Here is a 15,966-nt window from a genome sequence, read left to right as displayed (position 1 = left end):
GACAATCATGCCGAGCATGCGAGACGCAAACTGAGAAAAGTCGTGTACCCCTCGCTGTGTACCCCCTCCGATTAAAATGTCATCTAGTAAAAATTTAGTTAAATTGTTTTTTGTTTCCGTAACATTTCCCTATTCTTTGATAGTATTCCATTTAAATATGACGTAATTCTGAACAGTTGTTCTTTTTTTTCAGCGTTTTGAAACTCGATCTATAATCACCCTGTACATTTGTTCTAACGTGGACAGTACCTCATACTAAACTCAGTGGCGGCTCGTAACCACATATTCACAAGTATCTCGCCGAAGGCCTGTTTGCGGACCCATGTTTTCAGGAACTTTCTTGCTTCTGTTGTCACCTACTTTCATCCATGTCACTTTTCGTTACCGATTATGATCCGTCCAGTATACACGGTGGACTTTAATGAAAGCGACAAATTGCAGGGACGGATTCCTGAATGGAAATTGAGGAAAAAAGGTGTTTCTTTCAGTTTAGAAATCGAGTTGAGCTGACGAGGGCTTAAGTCAGGGAAGTGCAGTAGGTGGTATAGCACTTAGCAGCCCTATCAGTCAAACAAATCAGTAACAGCTTGCTTGGGCATTGTCCTGCAAAATGATGGTCACGTCCAGCAGAAAGTGATATTACTTCTGTCTCTGTGCTGTTCATTTCTGGAACACAACCTACGACCAGCTTAGATTCAGAAGTGATGATACTTCACGGTATTTGCTTCAGAACTGCTACAAATTCGTCGGGAAATAAACCACGCCGCTCGAACTATCAACACAATTGGCAATGCTTAGAGTATCCTACGACTTCCACATCGCTGGCAACGGGTTATACACAATGCCGGTGACTACTTTCAAGGTCAGTAAAACTTTGAAACACGTATCTATTTTGTACGAGCTGTAAAATAGTTGCCACTATTGAAATCCCAACCCTCGTAGTACTTCTCCCCACATATGTCTCGCGGAATGACAAAGAGGAGAAAATTCGAGAAATTAAAGCCAACACAGAGGCTTACCGACAATCATTCTCCCCACGCGCTATTCGCGAATGGAACGGGGTTGGAGTGCTATATAGTGCTAATCACGAAAATTTGTAATTGGCTTCTCTTCTAGAAATGAAACATACGCATGTCACTGTTTTTTCAAATAGTGGCGAAACGTTTGAAAATATTTCATTGCGAAAGCATTTTTAAAGCTAAATCTTCGAAAGCTGGCGTTTGGATTCTCGGTTCTAGATGAAAAGATTTTTGTTTCACTGTTTTTGGAAATTCTACCCCTAAGGGGCTGAAACAGAGCCAGACTGATACACTGCCTCATCATCGCCTAGCCAAAACCGATAAGGACAGAAACTTGCATACGTTGTGGGTCTTATACTGTAGGTATCGTTTAAGAAGTCCGAAGGGAGTAAAATAGGGGATGAAAGGCGTTTTGAAAGTATGTCGCTATTAGTGGAATTTTGAAGCTAGAGCTACGAAAACTGGTATTTGGTTTCTCAGTCAGAAAGGAAAAAGTACATTAAAATTTTGTTTTGTGGGGATCCACAGCCTCCAGATGCTTGATAAACGTAAACATTGTCCGTAGTAGGCTCTAATGCAATTTTTATGTAATCGTGAGATTAGCTAATTTCAACTACGCGTCACTGTCAAGCACATTTGTAGCATCTGTACTTCAGGTGGTTTTCAAGTCACTGTTAGCTGCACTTAAAAAGCAGCTATATTCCGTTTATTTTACGAAAGGATCCACATTACAGTGACACCTTTTAAGATCGAATATTTTAGTTCAGAATACGATCTTAGAAGGCCTCACTATAGTGTGGATCCTTTCGTAAAATGACGGAATACAGCTACTTCTTACGTGTAGCTAACAGTGACTTGAAAAATCACGTGAAGTACAGTTGTTACAAATGTGCTTCACAGTGACGTGTAGTCGAAATTAGCTAGTCACACGATTAAATAAAATCTGCATTACAGCCTACTACGAACATGTTTACGTTAATTAAAAAATACGTGTTTCAGCAGTTTAGGAAGTTGAACCACTCAAGGGGAAAGACAGTGGGTGAAAATTTTCTTAAAACGAATAATTACTAAAGAACTACTAAAGGATTTTTAGGGGTACATCTGTGACAACTGGAATCTGACTTCTCGGTTAGAAATTAAAAAAGTACGTGTTTCAGTCCTTATGGAAATTCAACCCACAAGAGAGTGCAATAGGGGATGAAAATTTTTAAGGAAATATTTCGTCGCATTAAAAACGTTAAAAGCTACATTTACAAAAAGTGGTATTGCACTTCTCGGTTAGACATAAAGAAATATTTGTTCTGGGATGAAAGTTGCTACGGAAATATCTCCATAAGAACGCAAAAGACATAATTAACAAAAACTCTGGACTCGAGCTACCAGAATCGGTTCTGGTCAGAAGTACATTCGGGAAAGACCATGCTTATATGCCCTTAATTAAAGTGAAAAGCTTAGAGGTTGTTACAATTTGTGAACAATATAAAAATTGTACTTAACGAAAGCAAAAGATCTCCATGAGGTGACGGAGCAATGGAGACCGAGGCCTGAGCTGCGCAGCACGTGGGCTGTGCGGTGGGCGCCGTTAGTCCTGGCTAGGTGTACAGAGTGGAGCACCACGGCTCACACAAGAGTTACTAGACGGCCGGCCCTAGTAGTCCAAGTGCAGCATAGAAAGAAACTGCAGCATAATGATTTAGCAGCTACTTAGATTCTCCCCCGTGTACGCTCTTGTAGCAGAATATTGGTCTAGAATATCGCGGTAAACTTCTCTAGAGCGATTGCCCCAGCAGCTTCCTCTGTAACCAGCTCAGTTAACCAGACTAGACCTGCTGAACGATATCGTTGTTCGTTCTTTCATTACGCCTTACTTTGAGCTGATAGTTTGACAGGTTTATTGAAGCAGCTCAAGATATTTTATAGTCAGCTGGCATTTCCTCAACCACTCCTACATTTACCACATTCATTACATTTGTGTGGAATTGTCAGTACCTAAGGATTCCAAGTTATTTCCAGTCTTTAATCTGCATGTCCCTACCGCTGCCAGTTCCACATTGTCTACAGAGAAGAGAAGATTTGCGTCGGAGGTATGGGAATAACACATGAAGTGTAATACAGTACCATACAAATCCCGACCTAGCAGATTAAGACTGTGTGCCGGACCGAGACACAAACTCGGCCAATTCGCTGGCAAGTGCTCCACTATCTGAGCTATCCAAGCATGTCTCACGCCCCGTCCTCACAGCTTGACTCCTGCCAGTACCTCGTCTCCTACCTTCCAAAGTTCTCCTACGAAACTTGCAGAAGCAGCACTCCTGGAAGAAAGGATATTACGGACTCATGTCTTTGCCACAGACTGGGAGACGAGGTACTGGTTGAAGTAAAGCTGTGAGGACGGGTAGTGAGCCGTGCTCCAACATTCCGAGAGAGGTAATGCGTCAAGAATGTCGCTGTCGTCGTCTACATGGACATCAATTTGAATATTTTCTGGGGTAAATTTACAGTACGTGAGTACTGTTGAATTTCGGCTCCTTTCGTGCCGTTTATTTCTGAAAACGATTAATTTTCTGCTGTCTGTGTTGCACTTGTGATCCCTACTCTACAGCGTAAGTCTGAAGCAAAGATATTTCAGACAAAACTTTAAGATTTTACGTTTACTTTGATGGATATGTTACACCCACGAAGTGTGTACAGTTACTTCTGAATCGGCCTGTGTATTAACGTACCAATACTTTTTAGACGAGGATAAGACTCACAACGCCCAAAGCCCTCATTTTACAACTCACTGTAGTTTGAAATGACTTTACTATTAAACGTCATGTGAAGACATTCGTTCTGCTTGCTAAATTTTCATTTCGCTCCCGTAGCCAACACAAATGCATATAATCTCTCAACTGATATGCAGTTGTTTGGCTACAGACAATGAAAATTTAGTAAGGAGAACGAATAATAGCCACACCATATTTAATAGTAAAAGTCATTTCAAAGTACAGTGACCGGGCCAAATATCTAACGGAATAAGCGTCAAACGAAAAAACTACAAAGAACGAAACTTGTCTAGCTTGAAGGGGGAAACCAGATGACGCTAAGGTTGGCCCGCTAGATGGCGCTGCCTTAGGTCAAACGGATATTAACGGTTTTTCTTTAAATAGGAACCCCCATTTTTTATTACATATTCGTGTAGTACGTACAGATATATGAATGTTTTAATTGGACCACTTTTTTCGCTTTGTGATAGATGGCGCTGTAATAGTCACAAACATATGGCTCACAATTTTAGACGAACAGTTGGTAAAAGATAGGTTTTCTAAATTAAAATACAGAAAGTAGGTACGTTTGAACATTTTATTTCGGTTGTTCCAATGTGATACATGTACCATTGTGAATTTATTATTTCTGAGAACGCACGCTGTTACAGCTCGATTACCTGTAAATACCACATTAATGCAATAAATGCTCAAAATGATGTTCGTCAACCTCAATGCATTTGTCAATACGTGTAACGACATTCCTCTAAACAGCGAGTAGTTCGTCTTCCGTAATGTTCGCACATGCACTGACAATGCGCTGCCGCATGTTGTCAGGCGTTGTCGGTGGAACACGATAGCAAATATCCTTCAACTTTCCCCACGGAAATAATCCGGGGACGTCAGATCCGGTGAACGTGTGGGCCATGCTTCGACGACCAATCCACCTGTCATGAAATATGCTATTAAATACTGCTTCAATCGCATGCGAGCTATGTGCCGGACATCCATCATGTTGGAAGTACATCGCCATTCTGTGATGCAGTGAAACATCTTGTAGTAACATCGGTAGAACATTACGTAGGAAATCAGCATACATTGCACCATTTAGATTGCCATCGATAAAATGGGAGCCAAAAATCCTTCCTCCCATACATTGACCCGACAAGGTCGCTGATGTTCCACTTGTCTCAGTCATCGTGGATTTTCCGTTACCCAATAGTGCATATTATGCAGGTTTACGTCACCGCTGTTGGTGAATGATGCTTCGTCGCTAAATAGAACGCGTGCAAAAAATTTGTCATAGTCCCGTAATTTCTCTTGTGCCCAGAGGCAGAAATGTACACGACGTTCAAAGTCGTCGCCTTGCAATTCGTGGTGCATAGAAATGTGGTACGGGTGCAATCGATGTTGATGTATCATTCTCAACACCGACGTTTTTGAGATTCACGATTCTCGCGCAATTTTTCTGCTACTGATGTGCGGAATAGCCGCGACAGCAGCTAAAACACCTACTTGGGCACCATCATTTGTTGCAGGTCGTGGTTGACGTTTAACATGTGGCTGCACACTTCCTGTTTCCTTAAATAACGTAACTATCCGGCGAACGGTCCGGACACTTGGATGATGTCGTCCAGGATACCGAGCAACATACGTAGCACACGCCCGTTGGGCATTTTGATCACAATAGCCATACTTCAACACGATAACGAACTTTCCCACAATTGGTAAACGGACCATTTTAACATGGGTTATGTATCACGAAGCAAATACCGTCCGCACTGGCGGAATGTTACGTGATACCACGTACTTATACGTTTGTGACTGTTACACTGCTATCTATCACAAAGCGAAAAAAGTGGTCCAAGTAAAAACATTCATATTTCTTTACGTACTACACCAATATGTAATAAAACGGGTGTTCCTATTTAAAAAACGCAGTTGATATCCGTTTGACCTATGGCAGCGCCATCTAGCGGGCCAACCATAGCGCCATCTGGTTTCCCCCTTCAAGCTAGGCGAGTTTCGTTCTTTGTAGTTTTTCGTTTGATGTTTATTTCGTGAGATATTTGGCCCGGTCACTATCAATGGACCACCCCGTATAGGTAGACTAGGTGTAAAGGTAGCTATAAAATAAATAAATTCCAAACCAAACTTGCTTTTCACTAGGGTCATTAACATATATTTCAAAAATTAATGGCCCTTAAGACTCCCTTTCGGGTGTGCCTAAGTTACGTCTCTCCGTTACGAATGACATGGTACATTCTGTTCGCTATGCACTCTGGTAAGTCGAGATAACAAATTCTTCTTCCTAACGACAGATAGAATAGCCACCGAGAAGCAAATGAGGTACCCCGAAGACTAAAAACTGGGGCGAACGCAGCTGTGAGCAATGCCGGCCTGTGGCACTGCAAGCGCGCTTCAGGCAGGAAATGCCGCGTCGTGACGGCCGACCGTTTTGCTGCGTGATCCACCGGCGACACACTTGGCCAGCTCCCCGGCAGGTAAAAAGCCTCTCGGGACTTGACGTGCGCCGTTTGGCACTAAAACGGTAAACCCTGTGTGCCGCTAGCTCTCAGAGCCGCACAGGAATAACATTGTTTCCAAAGCATCTACAAGCCAATCCACACGTGCGTTTGCTATGCATCTATCTCAGGACTGTTGTTGTCTTTATGTCTCTCCATTAACAGAGCTGAAATAACGCAGAGGCCTCCACTCCGTTGTTGTTGTGGTCTTCAGTCCCAAGATTGGTCTGATGCAGCTGTGTAACCCTCTTTGTCTCTGCATAACTACCGCAAGTCACATCCATTACTTTGTGTAGTCAAGTATTGGTCCCCACCTACAGTTTGTACTCTCTCCACCCCTCCCCCACAGTTCCCTTCATTACCCACTGACGGTTCCATTATGGTTCATCATGTGTGCTATCAACTGATTCCGCATTTTAGTAAAAGTGTACCACAGATTTCCTTTCCTCCCAATTCCATTCAGTACCTCTTTATTATTTATCCAAACTACCCTTATAATCTTCAGCATTCTTACGTAGCGCCATATTTAAAATTCTCCGTTCTTTTCTTAATATGGAGCGTGGCCTTGTATGGAGCAGGAACGTGGACAATGAGAAAGAAGGACGAGAAGAGAATTGAAGCTTGTGAAATGTGGATATGGCGTAGAGTGGAGAAGAACAGCTGGACTGATAAAGTCAGGAATGAAGAAGTACGGAGGAGGGTTGGAGAATAAAGAAGGATGCTGCTGACGGTGAAGAACTGGCAACTAAACTGGACAGGCCACAATCTAAGAAGGGATTGCCTTCTAGTAGAGGCAATTGAAGGTTTCGTACCGGGAAAGAGAGGGAAGTGCAGAATAAGGTTCCAGATGTTGGATGATGTCAGCAGGCCACAAGGAGGGCACCAAAGAATGTAGAGGAAAGGAGAAGACAGAAGCATGGAGAGCTATGCAGTCAAAGCCGGCCCCAAGGCAGACAACCCAATGATGATGGTGACGATGTTCTTGATGAATTCTTCTGTGGTTATCAGCCGAGTGGTGGCGTAGTCTTCGCCAGAAGATGATGGATACGAAACTCATTGAAACGTTGCGAGAAGACGACGCCACCACTCGGCTGATAACCCGAGAAGAATTCATCAGGGGAATACGCCGAGGAAGACTGCAATCGCATAGATGATATTCTTTCTTGTCTGAACTACGATTCATTATACTACAAGGCTACATTCCAGACAAATACTTGCGGAAAATTAAATTTCTATTTGATACGTACAAATATCTCCATAAACGCTTTCCTTGCTACTGCCACTCTACATATCATATTCTCTCTATTTTGGTGTCATCCACTTCCTAGTTTTATTCGCTCAGCACCGCCTGATTCCGTTCAGTTATACGCCATTACTATTGTTTTGCCCTTGACAATATTCATCTGATATCCACTTTTTAAGAAACTGCTCATTCAATTCAAGTGATTTTCTAAATCCTTACTAAATTATAATCACAGGCAATCCTCAAAGTTTTTACTTCTTCTCCTGGAATTTTAATTTCGTTTCCAGCTCTCTTCTTCATTTCCTTTACCGTAGGCACAATAAACGGATTAAATAACATCGGGGATAGGCTACAAGGCTCACACCCATCTACACCTCTTCTTCCTTTTATGTACGACTCTTACAACTGCAGTCTAATTTTTACACACGTAGCAACGATTAAATTGGGTTCTGCGCAAAATTTTGCCAGCCGACTTACCCTTTCATTCCTAACCGCAGGTCATGTTCTGCGACTATTTCCTCCTACTCCTGAATTCCAGTCGCAAATTACAATTAATTTTCGTCTCACTAAAAGACCTGAACAATTTCTTTTATTTCGTCATTCACTCTTTCTCTCTCTCCCACCGTCTTCAGAGCTAATCGACATATAAACTTGTACTTCTGTGTCGGAGGGGGAAATGCTGGATTTTTTTAATGTATTATCTGTGATATACTGTCAAGATTAGCCCAGCCGCGTTCGGTTCTTTCTTATTTACTATTATATCTAATTCCACTCTAACCACTCAAAACTGAGTTTGGGAGGCAGTCGTTCGAAAGGGTCAGAGAACGTAAGCACCAGTGTCTGCATCATATCTGACAAATTTGATAGTGATGAAAGAAAGGCATTTATTCTGTCAAAAAGCTCCACACGGGCTAGACATTTGTCCAGCCTATGGTATCTTGTCGGTGTGAGATGACTCCGACAAACTCCTCGTCTCAGTACTAAGTGTTAAGAAAAATCCTATTCCCAGTGCAATATGCAGACACCAAATAACGGCGAGGCGATTCTCGTGCAGCCGCAAAATAAAGGAAACGGACAACAGCCGAAGCATCGTTGGCCACATTGAAGCAAAAGTTCAGACAAGTTATGTTGTTTGCCCAGACACCAAATAGCAAGGGATTGGAGCGTGGAAGAAAAATAAGTTCTGGCCAACTAGAAGGTGGAGTACTGAATTCCACGGGGACCTGTTGCAGATCAGCTGAATGAACAGCGAGTGCAAACAAAAAAGTGTAGAATCCCCTGAATAAGTGCCTTTTTAGCTGCGAAGTGATCTCTGGGTCAAATTGCGGTGTAGTGCCTCTTTGTAGGTACTAAATATACAAGTAACTCTCCAGCTCATTAACAATGACATGTTGAGCACCTCAGTATTGCTCCCGTAACGACTGTGAAGACAAAATTAGACTAATGAGGAATTTAAACTGCCGTTCTTCCGCAATCGACACGAGACTGGAACGGGAAGAGCCCCTAATACGTGTTAACATGATTATTACCCTGTGCCATGCACTTCACCGTGGTTTGCAGAGTGTGTACGTACATGTAGATTGCAGTTAGCAGCAGATTCCCTTTGACGGAGAGATCACTGCTGCCTCCTGTCACTGAGGGCAGCGCCACAGAATGGTCTTGGAAGATCCGGGTTCGGACCTTAGGGGGAGCACTCTCACCCGAGCGACACACAATTTCTCCCGCCCGACATGCTGCGGGCGGCGTGTGTGAGTGCTTAGACTGCCTTAAACGCTACATCGTCTCTGACTCGCGGACGCAGGTTTTTGTGCACTGTCTGCTCGGGTTCACTTATCCAAACGGGAGAAAATCAGTCTACGGCGAGACAGCATATCCTGGAGCGCACACGCCGAGCAGAAGCGTCGATGCGGTCTTATTCAGTTCCCGCAGAGTTCCTTTACGCCCCGTTCTGTTTAATTGGATTTTATGGAAATTTACGGTCAGTAGAAGATAACCGACATTTGGTTTACTTCACTTGCGATCAAGAAGAATAAGCCAATGTTTAGCATATGGCACTAGATCTGTGTTAACCTCTCCTAAAATTAGAGTAATAATGGAAAAAGGTATCACATTATTTACTTCCAAAATGACGCCAAGTGTAACGTAACTGGAAACATTAAGGTATTTTAAATTGACCCTACTATGGCTTCTTTATGAATCTTTGTAACTATTACTTACAAGGGAACCTCCCCATCGCACCCCCCTCAGATGTAGTTATAAGTTGGCACAGTGGATAGGCCTTGAAAAACTGAACACAGATCAATCGAGAAAACAGGAAGAAGTTGTATGGAAGTACGAAAAAAATAAGCAAAATACACAAACTGAGTGGTCTATGCATATGATATGCAACATCTTGGAGAATATTAGCTCATTAGCGCCGTGGTCCCGTGGTTAGCGTGAGCAACTGCAGTGCAAGAGGTCCTTGGATCAAGTCTTCCCTCGAGTGAAGATTTTAATTTTTTATTTTCAGACAATTATTATCTGTCCGTTCGTTCATTGACGTCTCTGTTCACTGTAATAAGTTTAGTGTCTGTGTTTTGCGACCGCACCGCTAAACCGTGCGATTAGTAGACGAAAGGACGTGCCTATCCAATGGGAACCGAAAAAGTTTGATCGCAAGGTCATAGGTCAACCGATTCCTCCACAGCAAAACACGTCTGATATATTCTATACGACACTGGTGACGGCATATGTTGTCGACCCGCCTAACTTGTACACTTGGCGAATGGGTAAAAAGATTCTTCTACCTTGCACGATTTAGGTTTTCTTGTGGATGTGATAATCACTCCCAAAAAAGTGATCGCATCGGACGGACAGATAATAATTGTCTGAAAATAAAAAATTAAAACTTTCATTCGAGGGAAGACTTGAACCAAGGACCTCTCGTACTGCAACTGCTCACGCTAACCACGGGACCACGGCGCTCGTGAATTGAAGCTGTCCATGATGTGGCATATGATATGCATAGACTACTCAGTTTGTATATTTGGCTTATTTTTTTCATACTTCCACACAACTTCTCCCTGTTTTCTCGATTGATCTGTGTTCAGTTTATCAAGGCCTATCCACTGTGCCAACTTACAACTAAATCTGAGGGGGGTGCGATGGGGAGGTTCCCTTGTTAGTCTTATTTTTTATCCGATACCTAGACTACGTAAGAAAACCAGTTGCCAAACGTATACAGAAAAAGTATTTTCTTGCGTTACCTCAATTGCAGGCTGTTATAAATGTGCCAAAAACGGCATGTACGCCGTTATACAGTGAAAAATTCATTCTAGATTAGTGATTTCTTTGTAACTCTTTGGTTTGCAGAATAGTTCGGAATTCCTTATTAGACAGTTCGAAACACAAATGGAGCAAATCCGAATGGTGAAACTTAATATATACTTGGGCAGGCCATCCCGATTCCTGCGATATCACTGCATGCGTGCAGTAAATAATTTACCTTGTTTTCCTCTTAAAGATTTTGAACAGTGGTATTATTGTGAACTCCAGAAATCGAGAAATATTTCTTGTTAAGCGTAATGACTGAGATCACTGTAACATATAAGAAGTTGTATGACGTTAGTAAATGTAAAATGTAACTAGATATAAGGAGTCAGTGTTAACATTTGTTCAGGTTCCGAATTCTGTAATGAAGTGCACAGTATCTAACAAAACTGAAAGGAGACATGAGCAAAGAACTGATTTGTCGTGGCGTGTTAGTGAATGATCGTTTCTCGATCTTGAACTGTATTTTCGAGCTATTCTAAGTTCCATCAAACTGATCAGATCAATAATAGAAGACGGAAAATTTCCTTCATAGCTGCGCTGCGTTGGAAAATACCGTATCTGCTGACTGAAACAAAGCAACAGGAACTAATAGTACGGATTTGATTACTTATCAAATATGTTCAGTTAATGGTGGTTGCCGTCGAGGAGACATGTCTGTATTCCTTCCACTGCTCAAAACGCTCCTAAGAGTCGTTTTCCGTGACGCTGCGCAGTGGATCCTGTGTTTCCGATTTACAGACGTCTGTAGTAAAGTGCTAGACCACTCCCACTGAACTGATCGATTTTGATGAAACTCGTCACAGTCAAAGGATACAGTACAAATTACACTCGAAGAAAAAAGAAGAAGAAGAAGAAAAGCGACGCACCACGAAGAAATTATCCGAATGGGATGGAAATCGGTAGATGTAACATGCACAGACAAACAAGTGATTATAATTTTAGAAGAAATTTTATGATATATTCAAGAGAAAGAGCTTCACAAGTTGAGCATTTCAACAACGCGTTGGTCTACCTCTACCCTTCATGCAAGCAGTTGTTCGGCTTGGAATTGATTGGCAGAGTTTTTGGATATCCTCCCGAGTGATGTCGTGCCAAATTCGGTCCAGTTGGCGAGTTAGACGGAGATGGTTGAAGGCCCTGCCCACAATGTTCGTCATCAGCTGTGGAAAGGTTCGGTGACGTTGGTGGCCAAGATAGGGTTTGGCATACACCAAGGCAAGCAGTAGAATCTCTCGCTTTATATGGACGAGCATTATCTTGCTGAAATGCAAGCCCAGGCTGGCTTCTGTTGAAGGGCGACCAATCGGATCGTAGAACGTGGTCGACGTACTGCTGTATTGTAAGAGTGCCACCGATGACAACCAAAGGGGTCCTATTACGAAAAGAAACCGTCTCTCCCAGTGGTTCTATCGCAGAAGACAGTCACGTTGGTGTCACACGTCTTTGGCCTGGAATCTCGTTGACTGGAGTAGAATTATCTTCAATGATGAGTCCCGCTTCGGACTGAGCCCCGATGGCAGAGCAAGACTGAATTGTGTTGTGGTCTTCAGTCTGCAGAGAAGTCTGATGCAGTTCTCCACGTTAGTTTATCCTGCGCCAGCCTCTTTATCTCTGCAGAATTACTGGAACCTACATCCATTTCAACCGCTTTTTCGTATTCAAAACCTGAAGTCTCACTTCAACATTTAACTCCCTCAACCCTTCCCTTCCACCCAGTCCCTCCCGAACACGCCATGCCCACCAACTTACCTCCATTACCAAACTAACACTTTGACTGCCAGCCAAATAAACATTTGCGTTTCTTGGAATACCGCAGATTATTGTGGTTTCTCAGTATATTTCATTCAAAAGATGCACTAACATTTAACTGTCATAGCAACCTTCTATGAAAGACTGAAATTTCTTCTCCTAGATTACATATTTATAGCTACTTCAGTTCTTGAGTTGATTTCCTTCTATTTTTATGAGTCCTAAATTTTGTCAAAACTATAAGACTTTAGTAGAGTGAAAATATTTTCATTTACCATTGTGATCCACTACTCCCCTTTCAATAATTAAAATTTAACAATGTAAAACTGTAATTACAAATCGTTATAATATTTTCACAGAGTGTAACTCTTCTTTGTGAGACCCCTTTGTTTTGACCTCCTTCCAGTATTGTCAGGACGACCATTTTGCTGTTCTACGTTTATTACAGGATCACTGTCTTCATTTTATGAACCTACAATTGAAAAACAGTGGTTCATTGTTCAGAAAATGAAAAAAGTTCAGAAAATTAATGAAGCAGATATTTCAAAAAACGTTTTTTGAAATTAAAACGAGAATATTTTTCATCATCAGGACCATCGATATTGCCATCCTCCCTGCCATCGTCAACGAAATCTTGCTCCAATCCACGCAAAATTTTGTCGTCCTAAGGAAAACGTCTTTCGTTTATTTACGCACTGCAGAAACAGTTAGCGCTACTATTGGCTGTTTTACACTCAGATAACAAAAGTCATGGGATTACCCCTGATACCGTATCGCAACCCCTTTTGCCCGGAGTAGTGCAGTAACTCGGCATGGCAGGAAATCAATAGCTCGTTGGAAATTCCCTACAGATATACTGAGCTGCCTCAATTGCCGTCCGTAGTTACGATAGTGTTGATGAATCAGGAATTTGAGCACGAACTGAGCTCTCAGTTACGTTCCAAAACAGTTCGATGCGATTCATGACAAGCGATCTAGGTGGCAAAATCGTTTGCACAAATTGTTTATAATGTTCTTCAAAATTCGATCGTCGCTCGATGCAAATAGTCTCTCAGTAACCGAACATAATCATTTACAGTCAATGGTCCGTTCAGTTGGACCAGAGGACCAAGTTTCTTCCATGTAAGCACAGCCCACACCATTATGTAGCCACCATCAGCTTGCACAGTGCCTTGCTGACATCTTGAGCTAATGGCTTCGTAGAGTTTGCGTCACACTCGTGTCTTACCACTAGCTCTTTTTTTTTTTTTTTTTTTGTCATCAGTCTACTGACTGGTTTGATGCGGACCGCCACGAATTCCTTTCCTGTGCTAACCTCTTCATCTCAAAGTAGCACTTGCAACCTACGTCCTCAATTATTTGCTTGACGTATTCCAATCTCTTTCTTCCTCTACAGTTTTTGCCCTCTACAGCTCCCTCTAGTACCATGGAAGTCATTCCCTCATGTCTTAGCAGATGTCCTATCGTCCTGTCCCTTCTCCTTATCAGTGTTTTCCACATATTCCTTTCCTCTCCGATTCTGCGTAGAACCTCCTCATTCCTTACCTTATCAGTCCACCTAATTTTCAACATTCGTCTATAGCACCACATCTCAAATGCTTCCATTCTCTTCTGTTCCGGTTTTCCCACAGTCCATGTTTCACTACCATACAATGCTGCACTCCAGACGTACATCCTCAGAAATTTCTTCCTCAAGTTAAGGCCGGTATTTGATATTAGTAGACTTCTCTTGGCGAGAAATGCCTTTTTTGCCATAGCGAGTCTGCTTTTGATGTCCTCCTTGCTCCGTCCGTCATTGGTTATTTTGCTGCCTAGGTAGCAGAATTCCTTAACTTCATTGACTTCGTGACCATCAATCCTGATGTTAAGTTTCTCGCTGTTCTCATTTCTACTACTTCTCATTACCTTCGTCTTTCTCCGATTTACTCTCAAACCATGCTGTGTACTCATTAGACTGTTCATTCCGTTCAGCAGATCATTTAATTCTTCTTCACTTTCACTCAGGATAGCAATGTCATCAGCGAATCGTATCATTGATATCCTTTCACCTTGTATTTTAATTCCACTCCTGAACCTTTGTTTTATTTCCATCATTGCTTCCTCGATGTACAGATTGAAGAGTAGGGGCGAAAGGCTACAGCCTTGTCTTACACCCTTCTTAATACGAGCACTTCGTTCTTGATCGTCCACTCTTATTATTCCCTCTTGGTTGTTGTACATATTGTATATGACCCGTCTCTCCCTATAGCTTGCCCCTACTTTTTTCAGAATCTAGAACAGCTTACACCATTTTGTATTGTCGAACGCTTTTTCCAGGTCGACAAATCCTATGAAAGTGTCTTGATATTTCTTTAGCCTTGCTTCCATTATTAGCCGTAACGTCAGAATTGCCTCTCTCGTCCCTTTACTGTTCCTAAAGCCAAACTGATCGTCACCTAGCGCATTCTCAATTTTCTTTTCCATTCTTCTGTATATTATTCTTGTAAGCAGCTTCGATGCATGAGCTGTTAAGCTGATTGTGCGATAATTCTCGGACTTGTCAGCTCTTGCCGTCTTCGGAATTGTGTGGATGATGTTTTTCCGAAAGTCAGATGGTATATCGCCAGACTCATATATTCTACACACCAACGTGAATACTCGTTTTGTTGCCACTTCCCCCAATGATTTTAGAAATTCTGATGGAATGTTGTCTATCCCTTCTGCGTTATTTGACCGTAAGTCCTCCAAAGCTCTTTTAAATTCCGATTCTAATACTGGATCCCCTATCTCTTCTAAATCGACTCCTGTTTCTTCTTCTATCACATCAGACAGATCTTCACCCTCATAGAGGCTTTCAATGTATTCATTCCACTTATCTGCTCTCTCCTCTGCATTTAACAGTGCTCTTATCAACTGAGATCGGGACTCGTCTGATAAGTCACAGTTTTCCTGTCGTCTAGGGACCAACCAACATGGCCACGAGCACGGGATAGGCGCTACTGGCGATGCCATGCTTTTAGTAAAGGCACTAATGTCGGCCGTCTGCTACAAGAGCCCCTTAACTCCAAATTTCGTCGCACTGTCCTAGCTGATATGTTCGTAGTACTTCCTACATCGATATCTGCGGTTACTCTACGCAAATGTCACGGCTCTGTTGTTAGTGAAGGCCGTCGGCCACCGCGTTGTTCATGGTGAGAGGTAATGCCTGAATTTTGGTATTCTCGGAACACTCTTCAATGCCCGATGCGCTTATCTCCAAAAACCATTCCGCGTTCAAAGTGTGGTAATTTCCGCAGTGCGACCGCAATCACATCAGAACCCTTTTCACATGAATCACCTGAGTACAAATGACTGCTCCGCTATGCACAGCCCTTTTATATCTCGTGTCTGCGATA

This window comes from Schistocerca serialis, chromosome 9 (genome assembly GCF_023864345.2).
Source record: "Schistocerca serialis cubense isolate TAMUIC-IGC-003099 chromosome 9, iqSchSeri2.2, whole genome shotgun sequence".
NCBI classification, from domain to species: domain Eukaryota; kingdom Metazoa; phylum Arthropoda; class Insecta; order Orthoptera; family Acrididae; genus Schistocerca; species Schistocerca serialis.
The sequence above is the reverse complement of the archived record's forward strand: the minus strand, read 5'-3'. Positions refer to the sequence as shown.